Source organism: Canis aureus, chromosome 32, assembly GCF_053574225.1.
Source record: "Canis aureus isolate CA01 chromosome 32, VMU_Caureus_v.1.0, whole genome shotgun sequence".
Taxonomy (NCBI): Eukaryota; Metazoa; Chordata; class Mammalia; order Carnivora; family Canidae; genus Canis; species Canis aureus.
In genome coordinates this window covers 29710201-29736264 of record NC_135642.1, presented here as the reverse complement: position 1 = coordinate 29736264, position 26064 = coordinate 29710201, and the positions used below count along the sequence as shown (strand labels likewise).

Here is a 26064-nt window from a genome sequence, read left to right as displayed (position 1 = left end):
TAGAGGGCAGTTCTCAGGTCTGTATGGTTGGGAAACTACATAGATTTATTTGTCAAGGCACTATAACAAAGCAAAGTGAAAACCCCAGTTAAATAGAACTGAGTTTTAAGTATTGCTTCTACCAGTTGAAGGAGTGTGGGTGAGCCTACTCCAAAAGCCCTCAAAGATGGCATCTGTCAAGTAAAAAGGTTGGTTGAAAGGTCTTTTGGCACTATTTAAATGTTTGCAGTTGTAGGTTTTTCTAAGCACCCATTTGGTGTTCTTTGGACATTTGCTCTTAAATCCTGAGATGACATTATGAGTAAATGGAATTCTCTCTTACAGCTTACATTTCTAAATAAACTTTATGATTTTATGGATATTTAGGCTTTTCTGAGTGCTTTTGCATACTGACCTCTTTCATTGATGAAAAGCATATGAAAAAAAAGCAAAAGATGTTTTTGAATAGACGAACAATATCATTTCAATTGTTGGTTAAAAATGATGTGCTGTAGGGTTGGAGGTGGGGGAACAAATAAACCAATATGGCAAGTTTAAACAAAACAACAGAGGTGCCTGAGTGGCTCAGTGGTTGAGCATCTGCCTTTTGATCAGGTCGTGATCTCAGGTCCTGGGATCAAGTCCTGCACTGGGCTCCCCACATGGAGCATGCTTCTTCCTCTCCCTCTGCCTATGTCTCTGCTTCTTTCTCTGTCTCTCTCATGAATAAATAAATAAAATATTTAAAACAACAACAACAACAATAACTGTGTAATGTGATAGGAGTGGTAATTTGATTTTGATCTTAGGGATAGTTAGGTGCCATTCTGAAACACAGCCCTGATCTTTGTGGTGGCAAAGATGGTGACTAGAGAAGAATGAAATGCTTCTTGAGCATTCATTTTAAAAATGTCACTTGAACCTCACCTGAACACAAGTTTTCTTGAAACGCATATGAGATAAACTGGTTCATTTGTCTTTGTCCTTGTCTTTGTGTGTTTCGTTTTCAAAGTGCCAAATGAGTTCCAGGACAAGATGATTTTGTTCTACAGGGTGGGTCTATTAAAAAAACTTTTGGAATCAAAGAGATCTTTCTAGTTGGAAAGCTTTTGGTAAAGTTATTTAACCTCTTTTAACATTGTTTTTCTCATTTATAAAATGAGAGTAGCTATAGTACTTGCTTCATGGGGTTGTTTTGAGGAATGAATGGAAGGAAGTATGTGAAGCCTTAGTACAGTACATTGTTCCTAAATAGTTGCTCGATCAATCCTTGGTTTTGTAATGTGTCTTCTGTACAGTTACTCTGTATATTAAAATTTGGAAGGATATCAACAAGTAAGTCATGCTGCTATCTGGGGTGTAATTCCAACTCAGATGGAAACCACTGGGGGAGTAACAAACATTTATTCAGCAAGAATGATGTCACTAAAGAGAAACATGTCTGGTATCTAAAGAAGTACTATAGAAGATGCTAGAAGAATACCTTGTAGACTGTGACAGCTGTTCTCAGTATGAATTGAGCGTTCTCTAAAAAGTTGGTAGGGTGATTAGTTGGTGGAGAGAAACCGAAAGAGGCAGTTTATTGGATTTACATTGCACCTGATGAGGAATGAGGGGAAAATCACTATCAAGTTGGTGAATGTGGCGTATGTTTGCTACCTTGCCTTAAGTAGCTATTTCAGTTTACAAAGGACTTAACGCATTTTCTCATTTTGTCTTTATATCAGCCCAGTAATGCAAGTGGTTCAGATAAATTTTCCTGTTTACAGGTGAAGTCCTTGTGTCTCAGGGAAGTAAAGGAGTTTGCCAAAGGCAGAATTTGAGCCAAATTATTCTGCCTTGTTTAATCATGAAAATAACCAACAAGCATTAAAACAATTCATTTAGGGGTGCCTGGGTGGCTCGTTCGGTTAAGCGTCTGACTCTGGATTTTGGCTCAGGTCGTGGTCTCAGGATTGTGAGATCCAGCCCCACTTTGGCTCTATGTTCAGTGGGGAGTCTGCTTGAGATTCCGTCTCCCTCTTCCTCTGCCCCTTACCTCTGCATTCACTCTCTCTCTTTCTCAAGTAAATAAATAAATCTTAAAGCCATTTAATTCTTATAACCATCCTATGAATAGGTATACTACTATTATACTATTATATTTTATTATTTATGATATTATAGATCATTTTACAGATAAGGAAACTGAAGCACAGAAAGGTGAGGCAATTTGTGCAGTAGCATATAGTAGGTGGGAGACCTAGAATTTGAAACCAGAAAAATCTAGCTCCAGAATTCACATTCTTCACACTATACGACCTCTAGTGGACCAAAATTGAGAATAAGCTATGATTCTCAAGCTTTAGCAAATAATCAGAATCATCTGGAAGGTTTGTTAAAACACAGATTGCTGGTACTCACCCCCAAAGCTTCTGATTCATCAGTACTGCAGTGAAGCTTGGGAATTTTCATTTATTTTTTAAAAATTTTATTTAAATTCAACTAATTAACATATAACGTATTATTGATTTCAGAGGTAGAGGTCAGTGATTCATCAGTCTTATATAATTCCCAGTGCTCATCGCATGCTCACCTTAATGTTCATTTCCCAGTTACCCTATCCCCCTACCCGTCTCCCCTCCATTGACCCTCAGTTGATTTCTTATGATTAAAACTCTCTTAGAGTTTGTCTTCCTTTCTGATTTCATCTTGTTTTATTTTTTCTCTCTTCCCCTATGATCCTCTGTTTTGTTTCTTAAATCCACATATGACTGAGATCGTATGATAATTGTCTTTCTCTGATTGAATTATTTCACTTAGCATAATATCCTGTAGTTCCATTTACATCTTTGCAAATGGCAAGACTTGATGGCTGAGTAGAAGTCCGTTGTAGGAGGAAGCCTGGGTGTCAGCAGTTGAGTATCTGCCTTCAGCTCAAGGTGTGATCCCAGAGTCCTGGGATGGAGTCCCACATCAGGTTTCTCGCAGGGAGCCTGCATCTGCCTATGTCTTTGCCTCTATCTCTATGTCTCTCAGGCATAAATAAAATCTTTTTAAAAAAAAAGTCCATGTGTGTATATATACCACATCTTCTATATCAATTTATCTGTCAGTGGATATCTGGGCTCTTTCCATAGTTTGGCATTGCTGCTATAATCATTGGGGTGCATGTACCCCTTCAGATCACTATGTTTGTATCCTTTGGATAAATACATAGTAATGCAATTGCTGGGTCATAGGATAGTTCTATTTTTAACTTTTTGAGGAACCTCCATACTGTTTTCCAGAGCAGCTGCTCCAGTTTGCATTCCTAATGACAGTGTAGGAGGGTTCCCCTTTCTTCACATCTTCGACAATATCTGTTGTTTCCTGACTTGTTAATTTTAGCCATTCTGACTGGTATCAGGTGGTCTCATTGTGGCTTTGATATGTATTTCCCTGATTCCCAGTGATGTTGAGCATTTTTCCATGTGTTTTTGGACATTTGTATGTCTTCTTTGGAGAAGTGTCTGTTCATGTCTTCTGCTCATTTCTTGATTGGATAATTTGTTCTTTGGGTATTGAGTTTGATAAATTCTTTATAGATTTTGGATACTAGCCTTTTATCTGATGTGTCATTTGCAAGTATATTCATTCATTTTGTAGGTTGCTGTTTGGTTTTGTTGACTGTTTCCTTTGCTGTGCAAAAAGCTTTTTATCTTGATGAAGTCCCAGTAGTTTATTTTTGCCTTTGTTCCCCTTGCCTCTGGAGACATGTCTAGCAAGAGGTTGCTGTGGCCAAGGTTACAGAGGTTCCTGCCTGTGTTTTCCTCTAGGATTTTGATGGATTCTTATCTCACATTTAGGTCTTTCATCCATTTTGAGTCTATTTTTGTGTATGGTGTAAGAAAGTGGTCCAGTTTCCTTCTTCTGCATGTAGCTGTCCAGTCTTCACAGCACCATTTGTTGAAGAGACTGTTTTTTTTCCATTTTCCAGCAGGATATTCTTTCCTGCTTTGTCGAAGATTAGTTGACCACAGATTCTAGGGTTCATTTCTGGGTTTTCTATTCTGTTCCATTGATCTATATGTCTGTTTTCATGCCAGTACGATACTATCTTGATGTTTACAGCTTTGTAATAGAGCTTGAAGTCGGAATTGTGATGCTACCAGTTTTGATTTTCTTTTTCAACATTCCTTTGGGAAAAAAATAAAACATTCCTTTGGCTATTTGGGGTCTTCTCTGGTTCCATACAAATTTTAGGATCATTTGATCCAACTGTGTGAAATAAGTTGATGGTATTTTGATAAGGATTGCGCTCAATGTATAGATTGCTCTAGTTAGCATAGACATTTTAACAATATAGACCCATTTAATTATGATATAGTGTCCTTCCTCATTTCTTATATAGTCTTTGGTTTAAAATCTAATTTTAATTTGTCTGACATAAGGATTGCTATCTCAGCTTTCTTTTGATGTCCATTAGCATGAATGGCTTTCTACTCCTTCGCTTTAAATCTGGGAGTATCTTTGGGTCTAAACCGAGTCTCTTGCAGACAGCATATCAATGGGTCTTGCTTTTTATCCAGTCTGATATTCTGTGTCTTTTGATTGGGGCATTTAGCCCATTTACATTCAAAGTAACTAATGAAAGATATTAATTTAGTGCCATTGTATTACCTGTAAAGTCACTGTTTCTATAGATTGTTCCTTTTGGTCTGTGTTATTTTTGGGCTCTCTTTACTTAAAGGATCCCTTTTAATATTTCTTGTGGGACTGATTTGGTGACCACAAATTCTTTTAGTTTCTCTTTTTACTGAATGTTGCTTTGTTTTTTAAATCTCTCTATTTTGAACAAGATCTAGCTGGATAAAGTATTCTTTGCGGTGCATATTTTTTTCATTTAGCACCCTGAATATATCATGCCTGTCCTTTTTGGCCTGCCATGTCTCTGTGGATAGGTCTTCTGCCAGTCTAATGTTTCTACCTTTGTAGTTTACAGACCTCTTGTCCCGAGCTGCTTTCAGGATTTTCTCCTTGTCTCACAGACTTGTAAGTTTAACTTTTTTTTTTTTTATTAAAAAAAATTTTTTTTAGTTTAACTATTTTTATTGATTTTCAGGGGAGTTCTTTGTGCTTCCTGGACTTGGATGCCTGTTTCCTTCCCCAGGTTAGGGAAGTTCTCTATTATAATTTACTCCCCTATACCTTCTGCCCCCTCTCTTTTTCCTCTTCTTCTGGAATCCCAATTTTCTCAAATTCTCCCCTGGTGATCCAGTAGTTGTTTATTTCTTTTTCTCAGCTTCTTTATTCTCCATCATTTTATCTTCTAGATCACTAATTCTCTTTTCTGCCTCATTTATCTTAGGGGTTAGAGCCTCCTTTATTGCATCTCATTAATAGCTTTTTTTATTTTGACTTGATTAGATTTTAGTTCTTTTCTCCAGAAAAGGATTCTCTAGTGTCTTCTGTGGTTTTTTTTTCAAGCCATGCTAGTATCTTTATAACCGTCATGCTGAACTCTAGCTCTGACATCTTACTTACGACCATAATGATTAGGTCCCTGGCAGTCAGTCCTGCCTCTTGTTCTCTTTTTTGAGGTGAGTTTTTCCCATCTTGTTGTTCTACCCAGAGTAGAATAGATGGAGGAAGGAAGAAAATGCTAAAATGGCAATGATTACCCCAGAAAAATATACACTAAACAAATCAGAAGAGACCCAAAATTGAAAAAAAGAGAGAGAATATAATCAAACAGGTGAACAGAATAGAGCAATATCCTGGATCCTGTGTGTTATTTTGGTCCATTTGTTAGAAAACTAGATCTCAAAATTGTAACAGAAGAAAAACTTTTATGTACAAAAAAAATTCAATATAATGAAAGGGTAGAATGTAATTGTAAAAATGAAAATTAAAAGACAAAAAAAGGAGTATAAACACAAAAGTGAACGGACAGAGCAATACACTACATCCTAAGTGTATTTTGGTCAGTTTATTAAAAGAAACTACATCTCAAAATTGTAAGGGATTATAGGGGAAAGAAGGGGAACTGAGTGGGAAAAATCAGTGAGGGTGACAGAACATGAGAGGTGCCTAACTCTGGGAAATGAACAAGGGGTAGTGGAAGGGGAGGTGGGTGGGGGGATGGGGTGACTGGGTGATGGGCAGAGGGGGCACTTGACGGGATGAGCACTGAGTGTTATACTGTATGTTGGCAAATTGAACTCCAATTAAAAAAATACATAAAGAATTGTGGGGAGGAAAACAAAAAACAAAAAACCATGAAGACTATATGCTGTATTCCCCTAGTGGGAGTTTTCAGTTCTTTGCGGTCAGTAGACTTGGTCTTGGCTGGGTGCTCTTGCTGATCTTCTGGGGGAGGGGCCTGTTGTACTGGTTCTCAGGTGCCTTTGCCCCAGGTGGAATTGCACCTCCCAAGCCAGGGTAAGTAATCTGCTCTGAATTGCTCTAGATGGCTTTTTTCCCCTGAAGGCTTCCCCCGTGCTTTAGAGGATGAGAGTGAAAATAGTGGCCTCCCAGTTTCTAGCTCCCAGCAGAAAGCTCAGGGCTCCACTCCTCAGTGCACTCTGAGGGAAAAGCAGTGACTTACTTCTGTCTGCCTGGTCCCCATCTGCACTCTGTGCTCACCCAGCCTGTGACAGGATTTATATTTCAGGCATATGACCCTGTTTTGAGTCCCCAAACCCTGCAGATTCTTGCGTCATCACACACATTGAGGAGGAAGCCGTGGTGGTGGAGGCTGTCTTACATACTGGTTCTGCCACTTGCTGGGCCCCTGCTCTGAGAACTGTCACACTGATGGGCCATGGTTGTTGGTTTATGGCAACTCCAAGCTGAAACTCTTGGGTTTGCTGATTGCAGCCTGCTTCCCTCTTCTGATGCCTGGGAACTGCTGCACCCAGGCACCCCTGTCTTCCTGTGACCTCGCGGAACCTGAGACCACACTGTCCCACCTAGGATTCCACCCCTGCTTTCCCACCTAATCACCTTTCAGGCAGATATGTCCCTCACCTGAGCAGACTTCTAAAAGTTCCAATTTTGCATTCACCTGAGCAGACTTCTAAAAGTTCCAATTTTGCATTCAGCTCCTCTATCACTTTCCAGTAGCCAGCTGCCAGAGGCTCCCTCTCCTTGCTGTTTATCTTCCCATACATCTCCTCAAGTTTGCTCCTCTGAGCCTCCTACCTTGCAGAAAGTGGTTGCTTTTCTATTTGTAGAGTTGCAGCTATTAGATCTCTGGTTGTGTTTGCATGAGTTCAGAATGATTTAATAGCTATCTAGCTGAATTCCTGGGACCAGATGAAACTAAGTTCTCCTACTCCTCTGCCATCTTGGACTCTCTGCATGTCAGAATTTGCATTTCTAACAAGTTCCCAGATGATACTGATGCTGATGGTGTGAAAACCACACTTTCAGAACCATTGGTCTAGACTAGAGACACGTCTTGATAGTCCAGACCTCAGGGTTCTTTGGCCTATGAAAGAATGTTGGTAGATACTTGACTTGAAGGGGAGGGGACTGTACTTGGGGCTCCAACACAGGCTCGTACCTCATGGCTTCTCTAGCATCCACAACATACCAAAGCAAAGGTACTTGTCTGAATGCTCATAAAAGGACTCCCCTAGAAAAGCTAGTTTGTATAGTTATGGTCATTCCCAGAGATAATAGTTAGGGATGTGGAGCTAGGAAGATTACACAGACCCACTTCCAATTACTATATGTGTGCATGATTATCATGGGAAGTCTTGGAAATTGATAGGAAAAAGAGCACATGGAAGGGGAAGTAGGAACATCATCCCTTTGCCTTCATAACAGGAGTTGGGGAGAGTTATGGGAATATTAGATACTTTCAGATCTCTAGAACTATGGTGGTTTTTCTGGAATTGTTAGCAATATTATTATTCTAATGCTAAGGTGGAAGTTAAAATGCCCAGTACCAGTGAACTTGTTTATTCATTTGCTGATGTGTTACAATGAAAATAACACAGTAATAAAGAATACAATAAGGACTGTGCTATTTCACTCTATTTAATATTTACTGTAGTTATCTGAACTTCTTGTTTTATGCACTTATTAAACTTCATACAAAGATACACTAATATAACAGTTATTATTTATTAAACCATTCATTTGAAAAAAATTAAAAAATGGTAGTGATGTGATTCTTCATAAAAATCTGTGCTTTAAAAAAAAAAATCTGTGCTTTTCCCTCAATTCCCGTAGAGTCCAGGCAATCCCTGCCCACAGGTGCCATGAGTACTACTTGCCATGGGGTGCCTTACATCCAGTCACTTGTCTTTGTCAGGCTCCACAACTCTCTGTGGAGGACATCTGTTCTATGCCAGCTTGGCTGAGTATCCAGGCATGGAACTTAACAGAAGAAATAAGTAGTTGGCAGAGAATAAAACTTTGAACCCACTGCTGACAGTTGCTTATCAGAATCTCAGGAAGAAATACATTCATGGAGAATTTTCTGAAGGAGAGGAAGTTCATCCCCTTACCTAATATGGTACTCTCCATTGCTGGGGTTGGCCAGATCACCAAAGAATCATTTATTCAATTGGCATGATTTTGACCACCTCCCCACCTTACCAAATTGCTTAGACTGAATTGCTTTTTTTTTCAGCTATTGCTGTTTCTTTCAACTGTCTTCATCAAGCAGTATTAAAAAGAAAAGGCTGTAAGACCTTATACTGATTGTATTTACTTTGAGATTGTTGAAATACATTGCTCATTATATTTCACCTGTAAACTTTAAATATTTTTCTTTATGACATGCTTCAAACCTACAGAAAATGATAGACTCAAAAGTACCATGAAGTTTACTTTTTGCTTTGTCTTATTTCTGAAAAAGAAATGGAATGTTACAGTTTAACACTCCCCCCACCCAACCTTAGAAGTAACCACTATTCTTTTTTTTTTTTAATTTTTATTTATTTGTGATAGTCACAGAGAGAGAGAGAGAGAGAATGAGGCAGAGACACAGGCAGAGGGAGAAGCAGGCTCCATGCACCGGGAGCCCGACGTGGGATTCGATCCCGGGTCTCCAGGATCGCGCCCTGGGCCAAGGGCAGGCGCCAAACCGCTGCGCCACCCAGGGATCCCAGTAACTACTATTCTAATGTTGGTATGTATCTTTCTTTCCACATGTTGTGCACTATTAGTACATATACAAGTATCTACAAGCAATATGTAATATTGTTTTAAAGATTTTCAAAAGTTTCCATAAATGACATACAACTCACCCCCATTTGCACACAGTGGGCTTTTCATGAAGACATGTAAGAAGCTTTTATTATGCTGAGCATCTGTTTTTTACTCATGGATACCATGGAACATATAAATTAGGTTTCTCTCTGTGCAGTAATAGTTGGGAAATCTCAACTCTGATTTACTGTCCACTTTAATTTAACCTTTTTACTTCATCTGAACACATCCTTAACCTTATATTCCCTCTGCCTTCATGTCTTTGTTTAATTTCTTAAAGGTTGTTGCATTTATATTCTTGTAATAAGTTCCTTTTTTTCTTATTTTTTGGACCTGTTCTCTTCCTTCCCTATTCAGTGTCTCCTTCAGTTACATACTTAGTTACTAATAAGCACCATTTGCCACCATCACTCCTCCTCCTTAGTACTGAAACCATGAAAATTGGCGGGATTTACTATATGCTAAACATGACATTGTATTTAGCAAAATAGATTTTGTAAGCGTAAAATCCAGATGCGCTATCTGTTAGTATTCAAGAAAACAAGTATAAAATGTACAATGCATTTCCATGTTAAAATACTTCCTGCTCAGAAGTGGACCCCTGTAGTTTAATCCCCAGTCCAAAAATTGTTTTCAGTAATAGAAAGAGATTTAGGATTATAGGTTGATGAGCATACATCACAATATTTTCATAATTTGGAGCTAAATGTACTGCAAAGGAGCAGCAGCCTGGGGAAGCTATTAACAATTTAAGAATTTGCCATTTCCAGTTAGTGCAAGAATGTTAATTCCATTCCCAAAGAGAAGCCATAGAAATGGCATGTGTTATGATTCTTAGAGATGTGTTTTGTATAGTAGAATATTGATATGTCAGTGTTTGGAATTTTACCCTTTGAGCCCTTGCTAAATTTCCCTCCACTGTATAGTTAAGCACAACTCCGTTTTTTTTTTTTCCTAAAGGCAGTCATTCTAAATGCATCTGAATTCATCTTCTTGGGGTTATAATAGTCACCTTGAACGGTTGTGTTAGCCTCAAATATAATCAGGTGATCCTCCAACTTTAGGCAGTGAACAAGAGTAGTTATTTATTAATTTTAATATAGGGACACCTGGGGGCTCACCGGTTGAGCGACGGCCTTCAGCTCAGGGTGTGATCCTGGGTTCCAGGATCGAGTCCTGCATTGGGTTTCCTGCATTGGGCTCCCCACGGGGAGCCTGCATCTCCCTCTGCCTATGCCTCTGCCTCTCTCTTTGTGTATCTCATGAATAAATAAATGGAATCTTAAAAAAAATTTTTTTTAGTATAAGAGAATATTTGCAAACAGAAATATTTGCTTTAAAGGGGTAAATGTTTTTATAAGACATACATAGAAATGAGTATCTACAATGTGTTAAGATAAATGATATTAATTTTAATATTTCATTAATATTCATCCATGTTCCAATTAAGGCTATCTTTTTTAATGTTCACCAAGTTGTAGCTCTAATATCTGTACAAATTATTGTGTTGATAAATAATATGGTTTTACCAATACAACAGTTGTAATAATGTCATATATTACCTCATTCATCCATCCGTACATGCATACATTTATTTAAAAAGTTTACCGAGGAGCTCCTGGATGGCTCAGTTGGTTAAGCATCGGACTCTTGGTTTAGGCTTAGGTCATGATCTTGCAGTCCTGGGATTAAGCCCTGCATTGAGCTTTGTGCTTCGTGTGGAGGTTGCTTCAGATTCTTTCTCCCTCTCCCTCTGCCCTTCTCTACCCATTCTCCCTCTCTCTCTCACACACAAAGAAATAAAACCTTAAAAAAGAAAGTTTACTGAACTTTGTTGTATTATGAACACTGTTGGATCCTAGAAATATAAACATGAGGAAGATCTGTACCATGCTTTCAAAAAACTTAACAATTTCATGTGAATGATAGAGTTATAAACAAACTGTAGTAAACTGTGATAACTGCTATAGTTGATAAATATATAAGTGTTATGGAAGTATTGATAATGAAGTAAATTAATCCTGCATGAAAAATAAGAAATGAGGTTACAATTGAGTAAGAGTAGCTAAGAAAGCATTTTCTGACTCCCTAGGGCAGATTTAATCTCTCTCTCTCTCTCTCTCTCTTTTTCCAGGATAATACATATTTATCTCAAGTAAGTATTAACATATTTCATTATAGGTAATGGTTCCCATATCCTTCTCCTTTACTAGATAGAACTCCCGAAGAATGTTTTATTCAACTTTTATCCTTAGTACCTAGTACAGGATAGAAGCTCAGTGGGACGCCTGGGTGGCTCAGGGGTTAAGCGGCTGCCTTCAGCTCAGGGCATGATCCTGGAGTCCCAGGATCGAGTCTGCATTGGGCTCCTGCTTCTCCCTCTGCCTAGGTCTCTGCCTCTGTGTGTGTGTGTGTGTGTGTGTCTCTCTCTCTAATAAATAAATAAAATCTTAAAAAAAAAGGATAGAGGGATCCCTGGGTGGCGCAGCGGTTTGGCACCTGCCTTTGGCCCAGGGAGTGATCCCGGACGACCCAGGATCGAATCCCAAGTCGGGCTCCTGGTGCATGGAGCCTGCTTCTCCCTCTGCCTGTGTCTCTGCCTCTCTCTCTCTCTCTGTGACTATCATAAAAAATAAATAAAATTAAATTAAAAAAAGGATAGAAGCTCAGTGCAATGTTTGTTGGTTGAATAAACACATGAGTCAAAAATAAATCTCAGGGGAAATTTAAATATTCGAGCATATTTTTGAACTAAATGAAAATGAAAAGCATCAAATTTGTGCAGTGCAGTGAAGGGCAATGATGAGAGAAAAATTTATAGTATTAAGGCATATATTCAAAAAAGAAGATAGATCTGAAATCAGTCATCTAAACTTTCACCTTTGAAAATTAGAAAAAGAAGAGCAAATTAAATCCAAAGTAAGGAGAAGAAAAGAAATAATAAGAACTACAGCAGGAATCATGAAATTGTAAACAGGAAATTAATAGAGATAATTAATGAACTAAAATGCTCTTACTTTGAGAAAATTAGTAAAATCGATAAATCCCTAGCCAGACTGGCTAAGAAAAAAAGAGAGATGACACAAATTACTAATATTAGAAGTAACAGATGAGACATCGCTAGAGATCCTGTGGACATCAATATGGTAATAAAGGAATATTACAAGCAACTCTATGTTCACAAATTTGATAACTAGGTGAAATGAACAAATTCCTTAAAAGACACAACTTGCCAAACATCACATAAGAAAAAGTAGACTATCTCAGGACATCCATATCTATGAAATAAATTAAATCAATAACTAATAACATTCCAAAACAAAAGACAGCAGGCCTAGGTGGGTTCACTGGTGAATTCTTCCAAACATGTAAGGAAGAAACTATACCAGTTCTCTACAATGTCTTTTAGAAGATAGAATCAGAGGGAATACTTCCTAACTTGTTCTATGAGGCCAACATTAATGCCAGAGAAAAATGCTACAGTAAAAAAACTACAAATATCTCTCATGAACATTGATGCAAAAATTCTCAATAAAATATTTAGCAAATTAAATCCAAAAATGCATATGAAAACAATTTTACACCATGATCAAGTGGGATTTGTCCCAGATAGGCAATGCTGGTTTAGTATTTGAAAATCAATTAATGAATATGATCCATTCAGCAGGTTAAAAAAGAAAAATCACATGGCCATATCAATAAATACACAAAAAGCATTTGACAAAACTAACATTCATGGTAAAAACTCAGTAAACAAGGAATATCTAGGAACATTCTCAACTTGATAAAGCCTGTCTACAAAAAAAACTGGCAGCTGACATCATACTTAATGATGAGAAACTCAAAACTTCCCCTCTAAGATCAGATACATGATACAAATGTCTCCCCTCACCACTCCTTTTCCCTTCACCACCACAATAAGGTTTAGTTAGTATCCATCACCTCACATAGTTACAAGGTTTTTTTTTCTTGTGATAAGAACTTTTAAGATCTCTTCTCTTAGCATCTTTCAAATATATGATAAGTATTTATTTTTAACAATAATTATCATACTGTGCATATTATCTCCAGAACTTATCTTAGTGGAAGTTTTTACATTTTGACCACTTACCCATTATCCCCACCTCCTCCTCACCTATGGCAACTACCAATCTGTTCTCTGTATGAATGAGTTTAATTTTTTTTTTTTTTGGATTCCACATATAAGACAGCATTGGTTTTTCTCTGACTTACTTTGTTCAGTAAAAGATCCTCAAAGTCCATCCGTGTTGTTGAAAAATGACAGTATTTTCTTCTTTCTTATGGTTGAGTAATATTCCATTGTATATACATACATACCACATTTCCTTTATCCATTCATCTGTCAGTAGTCACTTAACGTTGTTTGCATGTCTTGGCTATTGTAAATAATGCTGCAGTGAACAAGGGTGTGCAAATATTTATTTGAGACATTGATTTCCTTTCCTTTGGAAATAGACCTAGAAGTGGAATTGTTGGGTTGTTTGATAGTTCTCTTCTTAATTTTTTGAGGAACCTTCCTACTATTTTTCATAGTGACTGCACCAATTTATGTTCCATCAATAGTGCAGAAGTCTTCCCTTTTCTCCACATCCTGGCCACCACTTGTTATTTCTTGTCTTTTTAATTATAGCCATACATAAAATCTTGTAACATTACATTTGAAATATCAGTATAAACTCAGCATTTTGTTTTGTTTTTAAAAAATTAAAATTTCCCAGCTTTGTTTTTTGTTTTTGGGGTTTTTTAAAATATTTTATTTATTTATCCATGAAAGATACAGAGAGGCAGAGACATAGGCAGAAGGAGAAGCAGGCTTCCTCTGGGGAGCCTGATGTAGGACTCAATCTCAGGGCCCTGGGATCACAACCTGAGCCAACAGCAGACACTCAACCACTGAGCTACCCAGATGCCCCAAATTTTCCTACCTTTATTAAGTGAAAAACTATGAAAAAGCTATGAAGCACAATCACAACAAATCTCTTGCTCTCAAGTTGTAGTTTCTAAATATCATAAGGAATCAGGACTCCTTGGAGGAATGATTGATTTCAAGTATGGGATTGGAAATTTATAAGATGTCCCTCAAATGTCTTGTGTGTGAAAGCAAGGGAGTTATCAAGACTAATGGGTCAAGGTACCTGGGTGGCTTGGTCAGTTAAGCGATCAACTCTTGGTTTCAGCTCAGGTCATGTTCTCAGGGTTGTGAGATATATCCCTGTGTCAAGTTCCAGGCTGACTGTGGAGTCTGATGGAAATTCTCTCTCTCTGTCCTTCCTGCACATGCTGTGTCTCTCTGTGTGTGTGTTTGTGTGTGTGTGTGTCTCAAATACCTAAATAAATAAATCTTTAAAAAATAGTAATGAATCATATCAAAGGGATATGGAGTAAACATGAAGGAGTTTCCTTGGCTAAGAATGGGAAGATTTTGGCATCAAAAATAGTAAACACCTTGTCTTTTTGGTATGAACCGTATATTGAGGTAATCAAATAGCCTTAGGGGATGAGTGAAAGGTTTTTGTTATAGAAAAATTCCACAAAATGAAAGTATAAGAAATAATAGAAAGTCAGCATTTTTGTTATAGGAAAATTTCACAAAATGAAAGTCTAAGAAATAATAGAAATTCAGCATTTTAAACCTCTAATGAATAATTTGGGAAAAAATTTGAGCAAAAACCATCAATGGATAAAACCATTGGATGAAAAAAAAACATTGGATAAAATTTTGTTGGAAACTTTACGATGAAGCTGATGATCATGCCTCAGCCCCATTTGATTTAGGTCATGATGTCAAGGTCATAAGATTGAGCCCTGCATCAGGCTGGATATGGAGCCTGCTTAAGAATCTCTTCCTCAGGGCACCTGGGTGGCTCAGTCGGTTAAGTGTCTCCCTTTGCCTTAGGTCATGATACCACGGTCCTGGAATCGAGCCCCAGGTCACATCGGGCTCCCTGCTCAGTAGGGAGCCTATTTCTCCCTCTCCCATTCCCTGTACTACTCCCCCTGCTTGTGCTCTTTGCTTACTGTCTCTGTCTAATAAATAAATAAACTATTAGGAAAAAAATAAACAAGAAGCTCTCCCTCTGCTCCTCCACCCTAAAAAAGTTAATGATTTACTGAAAGAGAAAGAGAGAGGCAGAGAGAGAAGAGGGAAGAAGGGAGAAAAGAAAGAGGAACAATAATTAAAACAGAAATAATGAAGACAGTGAGGAAAAAAGGGGGAATTAATCATAGCTATAATAAAATAAACTGAAGAAAGTCTCAAATGCTTGTATCCTTAGGAAACAACATACTATGTAGATTCAAAAATGTATACTTCCTTTCATGAAATTAACAAGATTGAGCATGAATATATGTGGGGGTTTTTTGAGCGGGGAGAGGCAGAGGGGAGAGAAAAATAGAATCTCAAGCAGGCTCCATGCCCAGCACAGAGCCTGACATGGGGCTCTATTTCCCAACCCTGAGATCATCTCCTGAGCCGAAATCAAGAGTTGACACTTAACATAGACTGAGCAAAAAAAAAAAAGACTGAGCCACCTAGGCACCCTCATATGTATTAATTTCTAGCCAATAAATAGAGGACCTACATTTTTTTTAAGATAACTCCTTAACTTTTACTATAATTGGCAGTTGGTCACAAAGAATATATTGACTTTACTGGTTGTTTTTTTCAGTGATAGTGTTCTGGAAATTTGATTTGCAAATTAATTGTACTTTGGTACATTTTCTCTCTCTTTCCCTCTCTGTCTTTCTCTCTCACTCTCTCTCAGGCTTCCAGTTTAAAAACATGGTTATTCTTCTGGTGCTGGGCAAAATGTGTTGATATTAGAGCTACTTACCAAAATTGAGGGTGTTTTATGTGTCTTTTTTTTCCTCCCCAAATTTACTTGGCTAGGCTATCCCTTACACTTACTGTTTCAGAATAACTTTACACCCAGTTTGTCAAGTTGTATAAACTATCCCACTATCATTTGTTTGGGGTTGCATTGATTTTTGTAAGTTTAATTGTTGAGATAATTGATACAGCAATGTTGATACAGCATTGTGTCTTCTCATCTAAGAACAAAGAAGGTATATGTCTCTACTATTCTGATCTTTTATACTTCTCAATACATTTTATAGATTTTTTTCATATTGTCCTCACTCAATTCTATTACTGTGAATGGGCTTTTTAATAATTATATATTAATTATTGGTGATATATTTTAATTGTTGGTAATATATGGAAAGCTCTTAATTTTCATATATTACTCTTACATCTTACCATCTGAGAAATTTGTTATAATTGTTTAAAAACTCATTGGAAATAAATTAAATCTTTATCAATAGAGGAATGATTAAATTAATCAGGATAAATCTAGTTTATGGAACATTATGCAACTCTTTAGAAATTATATGTATATTGAAAAAAAGAAAAGAAATTATACGTATATAATATATGGTAAGAGAGAACCATCTCCAAGATAAAGTGGAAAAAAGCAAGTAAGCAAAAAAAAAAAAAATAAAGTTGCATAGTAATAATATAGTATGGTCCAAGTATGTAAAACTACTATACGTGGATATATGCATATGCAGTATAAATTTGAATAAGGTCTGGAAAAATGCATTCCAGTGTTAATAGTAATTACTCTTGGGTAGGAGAGTAAAGGAGATTTTTCACTATTTTACTATAATATTTTTGTATTATTTGAATTTTTCCTAAAACATGAATTTACACAATGCTTTTATAATTAAAAATTAAAAGAAAAATGTAAAAGTAAGATGCTGGGAAATAGACAAGTTGATAAAGATTGACATGGAGGAAGCTCCAGGGAGAGTAGATATAAGTCCATAGAAAACTCTCATGGGTCATTAATTTCTACAATATCTTTAAAGTCACTTCCATTTGGCTTTGGAAAATCTGTGGCTCTACACAACCTGTCAAGAAGTATTACTAGCATCTATTAGAGCAGAAAATGAAGATAAAATGTAACACAACTGTCCAATGAAATCAGGGGAGACATCCACCCTGATGTTTATCTTCCTCATGTGATTTCTCCCATGCAAGGGCTATAGACTAGTGAAAGGCCTAAATAAATTATCTGGCTAAATGAATTGGGTAATTTTCCTTCTAGCCCTCTCTCATTGCCAGCTGGAAACCAGATGAGACCAGCCTCAATTTCGTAGGTCTTCATAGTGTCTAGAGTTTATATATGGGAAACTCTTCCAAACAGGTGGGTTGAGGCATCCTCATTTGCCTTCAAGTGAGGCTCTTTCTTGGCTTGCATATGAGATCTTTATAAAAGGTTTTGGCCTACTTCATATCACATAAATACTTATGTTGTGCTCCTACCAGTGATTTAGAGTTATATCTTAAGTTGTAACATAAGCAAGCTCTGGCAAGTGTGTTACCTGGACTTTTATTATTATAACATATTAAATTGACATCAGTGGTAGAGATGAATAGATCACCTAACATGGTGTCTAGTGGTGTTTCTCAAACTGTAATGTAGGAATCACGTTAGGATACTCATTCAGTAGGTCTGGGGTAGACCCTTGAACATTTCTAAGAGGTCACAAGTGGCTTGTCCAGGATGTGGCCTGTCCAGGAACCACACTTAAAGTAGCAAGAGAGTATAGCACATGCTTATTACTCAATAAATATTTGTCGAATGAGTCCTCTTCTGTCCAAACACCCAGAAATGTGAAATTCCCTGTGGAGACACACCCTTTTGGACTCTGTGTTAGATGGCGATGAATTTTTACTTTCTCAAAAGCTAACTCTGTCAAGCTATTGCGATTTAAATACTCCCACCCCCATCTCGATATTCTGCCCACATGGAAGCAGGACCCCAGGATTGTTTTCCATATAGGCAACATTGCTGTGTGCACTCTGATCTTTCACCCTTTCCTAGCCCAATCTGGTGTAATTAACAGTCCTCCCAGTGTGCCCCACTGGGGCTATAGGTCAGCATCATAGACAAGGCCAAGAGGAAAACTAGAGGCCCCTTCTGCAAGACTCATTCCCTTCAGAGCCAGGTCCCTCCCCTCCTCTGTGGTAGGGAGTTACTTGAGCAATAAATTGGTTCACAAAGCTTAACAAACCAAAAAATAAAAATCAAGCCACATGAGAACTCCCAACATAGAGATACCTTAAACTGAGCAAGAATTATAAGTTAACCAGACTCACTGCAGACACCCAAGGACTCCGAGATGGTCAGTCATACCACTGAAAGAGAAGTAGCTCATGGATGTCAAACTAGGAGAGCTGCCAACCTGGATACTGATGTGGGATTTCACCCCTAAAGGCATGGCTGTGGTGCTTCTAAAAGGTTACTATTGGTATTACAAGTATGTCAGAGTAAAAAAGGGGGAGCATCGCTGGGATTTCTATGGTGCTGGCAGTTTACATGCTTTTCAACTACTGCCTTTCTTACAAGGAACTGAAACATGAGCGGCTGTGCAAGTACTGCTGAAGCAGGCCCAGTGTGAAGGGCACACTCTGCATTTCTGACCATGACCTTTGGTCAACACTCCTGAACCCTTTTGTTTTTTGTTTGTTTGTTTGGTTTTTGTTTGTTTTGTTTTGTTTTGTTTTCCCTGAACCCTTTTGTATTCTGAGAATTAACAGCCAATAAAAGATGACTAGTAGATGGAAAAAAAAAAAAAAAGTTAACCAGACTAGTGTCTTGAGAAATGTATTGCCTGGTTTTCCTTTTCACGGGGGTGGGGTGGGGTGTGGGGGGGTGCCTGTTGAGCTATAAGCAAGATTACTTCATAAATTAAAATCTCAAGCTTGGTCCTTTTGGGGTATATATTTTCCTTAGAGTAGAATCAAAAGCCAAGTCGGAAAATGGTTGAATATGTATGTTGAAATATTTTTTGGAAGGAACTAGGCATGTTCACAGATGACAATGTTGTTTTATTGTGTGAAACCATGTTTAGTATTTTAGGAATTGCCTGTTCAAGATCGCTGGATTGTGTAGACAGAAAAATTCTGTTGTTTTATGATCAATTTAACACTCATTCTCGATTTAACAGTTATTCTCGTTCATTGGCTACTCAGCTGGGGGCTCCAGGGGTACAATGTTAGCAGAATTCACTTGGGGATTCTAGCATGTGCACATTAGCTGAATACATTGGGCTGTGATTTGTAGCAAAAGCCTGTTTTACAGGGAGCATTTTCTACCCACCCACAGCTTCATGGAGATGTTGAAATCTGTCTAGTTGGTGGAGGATCAGTAGCTTAAGGAGCTAATGAATATTCATTTCTTTTCCCTGGGTACAAAGTAAAATAACCAGTAATTAGTATAATATTTAATACTTCTATTCAAAATAAATAAATCTTTTGTAAAAAAAAAAACCTAATTATTAAAATGTAGCAAATTCCGCCTATGTAACTGGAATTGGATGTGGTGTTTTGAAAATGCTACTAAGCCCTCATTTACATGTTTTGAGATTAGTTAATTATTCCCCTTGTATGCATAAAACAGAACTGTAAATTTTTACCTGCATTTATTATTCATTTTCCTATCTCCCAAGTTTAGCTGATTCTAATATTTAAATTTTACATTTTCGTGATACTGAAGATATTTGTATTTTGAAGTAATGATTTGGATTTGGATTTATTCTCATTCTCCTTTTCTCTTGTTGCACAGTTACAGGATGCAGATGGCTTATAGAAATTCCCAAGCAGTGCTTCTTATCTGATCCTAGGTTTATGTAGCAAGGTTTAGCTGTTCCAGTTTTTAAAAATATACATCTTTGAGCATGAATTACATGGTAGACACTCTGTAGGGTGCTTTCACAAATTGTCATCATTGTTTTTTATTCTACAATTGTGTGGAATTTATTTTTCTACCACTATTCTGTAGATAAGGAAACTGAGCTCAATGCGGTTAGTTAACTCCTTTCATGCCAAATGTAACTTGTAACTTACCCATCTATCTGAAACTAAATCTAGTTTACACCACAACTACAAGTTTCTGATATCTCTTCTGCTAAGAGGAGAAAGGTTTGGAGGAGGTGATGCTATACTTGTGTGCAAATAAAAATACACCAGGGTGTCATCATAGGCTTGGGTACTTGTGAGTGCAAACCTCTGCCAGAGCACAGGGACAGTCTAGGATCAGTAGCCTTGCAGGCAAATACTTTTTTGGCCTGTAGCAAATAAGGAGACTTTTCATTTGCAGCCTCGAGGTCTCAGTATTACTGGCTAGTGCCTGCCAGAGAGAATTTACTTTCTTGTCCAGATGTGAATGGATAGATCTATGTCAGATACAGTCACAATCCATGAAGACCTGGGTAATTCATTGTGCTGCTATTTCTGCATTCTAGGGGAAAATGCAAATGTTCACTTGCCGGGAGTTTGTATGACTCATCTGAGGTGGGGAGCAAATACAAGGCCTTTATTCTGATTCTTTTGAGAGATTCCCAGGATAACTAGAACAAAATTCAGACCCTGTAGCCTCATGTGGCCAGGCTACTGCCTGCCTCTCCCATCTCCTGGTGTATTTCCCTTCTCCCCTGTGCTTACCACCAGCTGGCCACCATAGTCTCCCCCTAATTTGCAAGTTTGTTCCTGCCTCCAAACCTTTGCATTTATTATTCTCTCTGCTTGGAGTGCTCTTCCCTGCTGTTTCCGCATGGCTGATTCTTTCTCATCTTCAGACCTTAGTTTAGATACCCTCTTCACACAGAGCCTTCCTTGACTCCCTATCTAATGGATCCTCTCCCCCTGACCCCCACCTCACCCCCCGCCCAGCCTCCCAGGAACTCATTATCATGTGACCCTCTTAAGAGCAGTTTTGCTTTCTGAAATGATTTTTCTTTATTTTCTTTCTCATCAATTGTTTTGTTTATTGCTTTGGCACCCAGAGCAGCTCTGGCACATAGGTGCTTGATAATATGTGTTTAATAATAGATATGAATGAATGAAAGTTAGACTTAAAGAATTACAAATTCTAGAGTTTGAGGGCACTGGCTAGCTAATCTGTCCCAACTTTGCATCCAGTCATCTTTATTTGATTATTACCAGAGAGAGAATGCTCATACTTAACAAAACACTGTCTCCACTGTTTATATTGAGAGACAGTATGGGACTCTGGAAATCAAGTCAAACTCATCTTAATTCAAACCCAAATCTGTTACAGACTAGCTGTGGACCATGATTAGGTTAGTTAGCTTTGCTGTTTTCTCATCTCAAAAGGGAGGTAACAAAAAAAAAAAAAAAGGGAGGGGGGAGGTAACAGTACCTATCGGGACAAAGTGCTGTGACAAATAAATGAAGCATGTACACAAGTGTCACATTTATATACATGGTATGCAGGAGGTTAGCATGTCAAGAAGGTCAAATCAATGTTAATTTTCTTTCTCCGTTCTCTCTGCCAACTTGTATATTGTGTATCTCATGCATAGTCACATCTGATCCTACCTTTGAATTAAGCACACTGTGTCAATCCTGTTTTACAGACGAGGAAACTGAGGGTCATGCTGTTAAGTGATTTGCCCAGTGTTCTCCTTCTAAGAAATGGTTCAGTCACTGTGTGGCCAATTGTTTTTCTATCTCACCAAAGCTACCTGTGTCCTCTGTCCCCAAAATCAGTGAACTGGTTGATGATATGGAAGGAAGCAAATCCGTTGGTCAGTTTAACTCTCAGAGTGGCAAGGGGCTCCTGTGTCACCCCCAAGGGCAGCACGGCCTGCTAGATAGAACTTGAGGGCCTATGCCAAGGAGATGTACAAACAGTACCAAGGAGAACACCTCTACCTCTCATGCTAGTCCCCCACCTTTAGCGACTACAGCCCTGCTACTTGTTAATTCAGGCTCTGGCCCTGAAATGAATGAAATAATTATTACCACTTGTCACTTGTAGATTGTTTCTAGGTACTGTGATGCTGCAGTTATAGTTGCTGGGTATTATGTGGACTAATTAGGAAGTGGTCATTTGGAAGGTAACAGAGCAATGAAGAACATGGGTTTAGAGCCAGACTTGAGTTCAAGTTCTTATTCCATAATACATCAACTGTATGCCTTTGTACAAGTTACTTTCTGGATTTCCTGTTTGCTTCTTCTGTATGACAGGAATAGTTCCATCTACCTCACAGGCTTATTTGGAGAATTAAAAATTTCCAGCCCATGTCACCTTGTAATACATGATAGCAACTATAGCCATCCACCTTTTCCTGCAAATAGCATTATGCTCTGGGTCGAAAGTTAAGGGACATGGTTGGAAATATCTCGAGAGGTTCCTACCATGACCCATTGTAACAGTACCAAAGCGTAGAAGTTTTTGTTTCCCACTTGTGGTTTCTGAGTGTGATAAGTGAATTCTGGGGGAATTAGATAGTTTACTTCTGAACACTTAGAGTGGAAATAATGTAAGTAATAAATTATCCTCTCCTCCCCAAGATCTTCCTGGTTATTATTCTCTAATCTAATTAGAATGCCAGATGCAGATCCATCCATCTTCATCAAGAAGCAATGGTAAACTGGGGAAAACAGTTACTAAAAAGGAAAGATGGATTTTCCAAGAAGTAGTCAAGGCTAAAACTTAGAAACTTGAGCTAACATCCAGAATCATATGTGTGAATTGTTCTTTGCTTTCTTTTCAAATAGGCATGTCTACATACTTGCTTTCCTTTTAGTAGTCAATCAAATGTTTATGTTAGAAATATTGATGAATGGATAAAGAAGATGTGGTCTATATATACAATGGAATATTACTCAGCCATTAGAAATGACAAATATCCACCATTTGCTTCGACGTGGATAGAACTGGAGGGTATTATGCTGAGAGAAGTAAGTCAATCAGAGAAGGACAAACATTATGTGGTCTCATTCATTTGTGGAATATAAAAAATAGTGAAAGGAAATAAAGGAGAAAGGAGAGAAAATGAGTGGGAAATATCAGAGAGGGTGACAGAACATGAGAGACTCCAACTCTGGGAAACAAACAAGGGGTGGTGGAAGGGCAGGTGGGTGGGGGGTTGGGGAGACTGGGTGACAGGTACTGAGGGAGGTACTTGATGGAATGAGTACTGGGTGTTATACTATATGTTGGCAAATTGAACTCTAATTAAAAAAATATACAAAAAAAGATAAAAAATAAAATAAAATAGAATCAGGAAATAAAAAAAGAAATATTTATAAGGTTTCTAGAATGTATGCTTCTTATGTTGTTTTCCTCCTTCAACATGACAGGAGAGCATGTAGACTTTTTTGGGTTCCCTCTCCCCACAACTCTCAAAATTTCCAAGGCCTATAGTCCAGGATATAAAGGGTCATTTGTGGTCATTCATGACATTTTTGGCTTTCTGGGACATTTGTGTGGCTAATACATCCAGATGATGTGGCAGGAAAAATATCTACCAAGTAGACCCAGATAAGTCTTTCTTTCCTATGCCTAATATTTCATCAGAATTGCTGTATTTAAATATACTTTCCTTCACTCACCCAACCATCTGTCCTTTTTCTATTCCTTTATGTGAATGGCTATGACTTGGTAAAAGTGGGTGTGCTAGTTGTGTTGCTTACCATTGTTTCTCTAGATATATAGTGGGAGCTCAATAATTTTACTAAATAAAATTCCTAGTTCTTCAATTCATAGAATTAAAACTGTTTCTAAACCCAGATATTTATATACTGCTTTCCCAATATTTGCCAGATCTGTGAATTACCTTTTTTCTTCTATTTATTTGACATTTTCCTTTAAATTGACTTCTCTTTATGCTTAGCATTATCCAAAGCAATAGTATGTATGAAACTAAGTATTTGGTGTTTATTTACAAATTTTTTCTAATTCACATTAAATTTGTAACCGTTAAAAGATTCTTATTTCAGCTATAATCATCTTAAGGGCCTCTGTTAAAATACAAATCTTGTCTGGAATAAGTTTAAATGCTGTTGATCACATCTACTAGGTATGAACCTCTAAAATAAAGGAGGCCCAGGAACAGAAGTTCTGTAGAGGAAAGACTTCAGAGTGGGGGCTGGTGCTCAAGGGAGCAAAACACCTGTGCACCCCAGAGGTCAGTGACTACTGTGAGAAGCGTCTACAGTTGTGGTTCTAGATCTTTCTGACCTTGGCTGGGCAAATCATTTGCTAAACCTCTTGTCCCTCAGATCTCATATGAAAGCAACAAGCACAACCACCCCCACCTTACAGTTTGAAAAGTACTGCAAAAAATGTGAAGAACCATATATACCCAATAATAACTAGCAGGTGTACAATACATATTTTTAATTTACATTATCATCAGTTTGCTAAGCAATTAATATGAAGTTGAATGCCAGAAAGCAGTAAGAAGTTACAGAAGAGAGCTGGAAAAATATTTCATTCATTTACTTATTCATTCATTTGTTCACTCAGTTGTTCAATAAATCTCTGACTGTGTTCTAGCCAGAAAACTAGATGCTGAGTGTATTGCAGCAAAAGACAGTCTTTTGGGAGAGAAAGATAGTTAAACATTGCATGTATAATTATTTGATTATAGCAGAGAGAGATACACAATGATAGAAACAATGTGCTGCAATAGGATACAGTGGGGGACTAACTAATCTGAGGAATTGGGCAGGGCATTCTTGCAGAAGTGATGTTTAAGCAAAGGCCTAAAACATCAGTAGAATTTAAGCAAATATATAAAGAAGCATTGAAAACCTACTTTCCAGGGGCACCTGGCTGGTTCAGTTGGTGTAGAGCATGTGACTCTTGATTTTAAGGTTGTGAGGTTGAGCCCCCCATTGGGTGTAGGGATTACTTAAAAGAAATAAAATAAAATAAATCATAAATAAATAAAATAAAAATAAATGGTAGTTTAAAAAACAAACAAAAAAGAAAACCTACTTTCCAAGTTTTATGAAACTAGATGTTCTTCTACCTTCCTTGTTGCTTATTCTTTTTCACTAACCAGAACTTGACATTCTGGTGGGTTTATCCTCTCACTCCTTTGCCAATTGGTGGAGCATATTGGTTGCCACTGCCTTAAAAAAGAATCTGAAAGTGTGGCTCCAGGAAAGATCACAGAACTCCGAGAATTTCACACAGCAAAGCACTAATGAGAATATGTCTCTATTCCAATTATAAAGAATTAACTGTTAAAAATTTAGTGTTTCTACTTCTTCTGGGAATTCTCTTTGCCAAAGAAAAGAGCAAATGTAGTAGACATAGATTCAGAGTTTGTAAATGTAGGAGGGTGAGAGTATGAAATTTGTAATATGGCAGACATGGGTAAGTGTAACATATAAATATCACTGTTGAATATATTAGGCCCCGGGGTCCTAATGGGGTTTTCTTTAACAGATTAATAACTAAGAGAAGGGGACATTAGCTGGCCATCACTGAAAGCAACAGTAATTCTACTCATATTAGTCCAGCTTCTTCCCTGCTTGTGACCCCCCAGAATGCTTCATTTTGTTTATTTTTCTTTAGTTGATTTGGTTCTTTTTTTTAAACAAAGGATACTATGCGTATTTATTGTAGACAGAAACAGCAAATATAGATTCATAAAAGAAAGTGAAATAAAAATTAGCCTTTGTCTCACTACCTAGGAAATACTAACACCGGTATTTTGTGGTATATAACTTTATATACATAGGGATATAGATAACGAACTTGTAATCTTACTCATCTCATACTATTGATTATCAATTTTTTATAGTAGTTTCTTTTTCCTAACATTCAGCAATGAGTTACTTTTAGAATAAACCTTAGGCCTTCGAAGAAGCCAAGTCTCCTAAAAAATCATTTGAGGAGATTATTTATCCTAATAGTCCACAGTTCACAATCCCTCTTAGGAGAGTTTGTTAACCTAGACACTAACAACAGGCCCCTATTGCGGTTCCATGCAAGTAGCTGCCTCTGTGAAAGGGACTGCTGGGGTTGAGGAGCATTTTTGCAAAGCTGC

At 37.6% G+C, this 26064-nt stretch overlaps 1 long non-coding RNA gene and 1 pseudogene across 17 annotated transcripts in view; both read left to right on the top strand.

The window, feature by feature from the left end:
- Positions 1-26064, top strand: part of LOC144303314 (uncharacterized) — a 395489-nt gene that overhangs the window by 71351 nt on the left and 298074 nt on the right. For 14 of the 17 annotated variants that reach the window (XR_013370380.1, XR_013370379.1, XR_013370381.1 and 11 more), the window contains one exon: positions 8911-9085. This is a non-coding gene — a long non-coding RNA (uncharacterized LOC144303314). Of the gene's footprint in view, positions 1-8910; positions 9086-11299; positions 11321-26064 lie in introns of all 17 variants that reach the window. The other 3 variants (XR_013370375.1, XR_013370372.1, XR_013370373.1) reach the window with 1 other exon arrangement.
- Positions 17637-18802, top strand: LOC144302829 (ATP synthase F(0) complex subunit f, mitochondrial pseudogene; annotated as a pseudogene).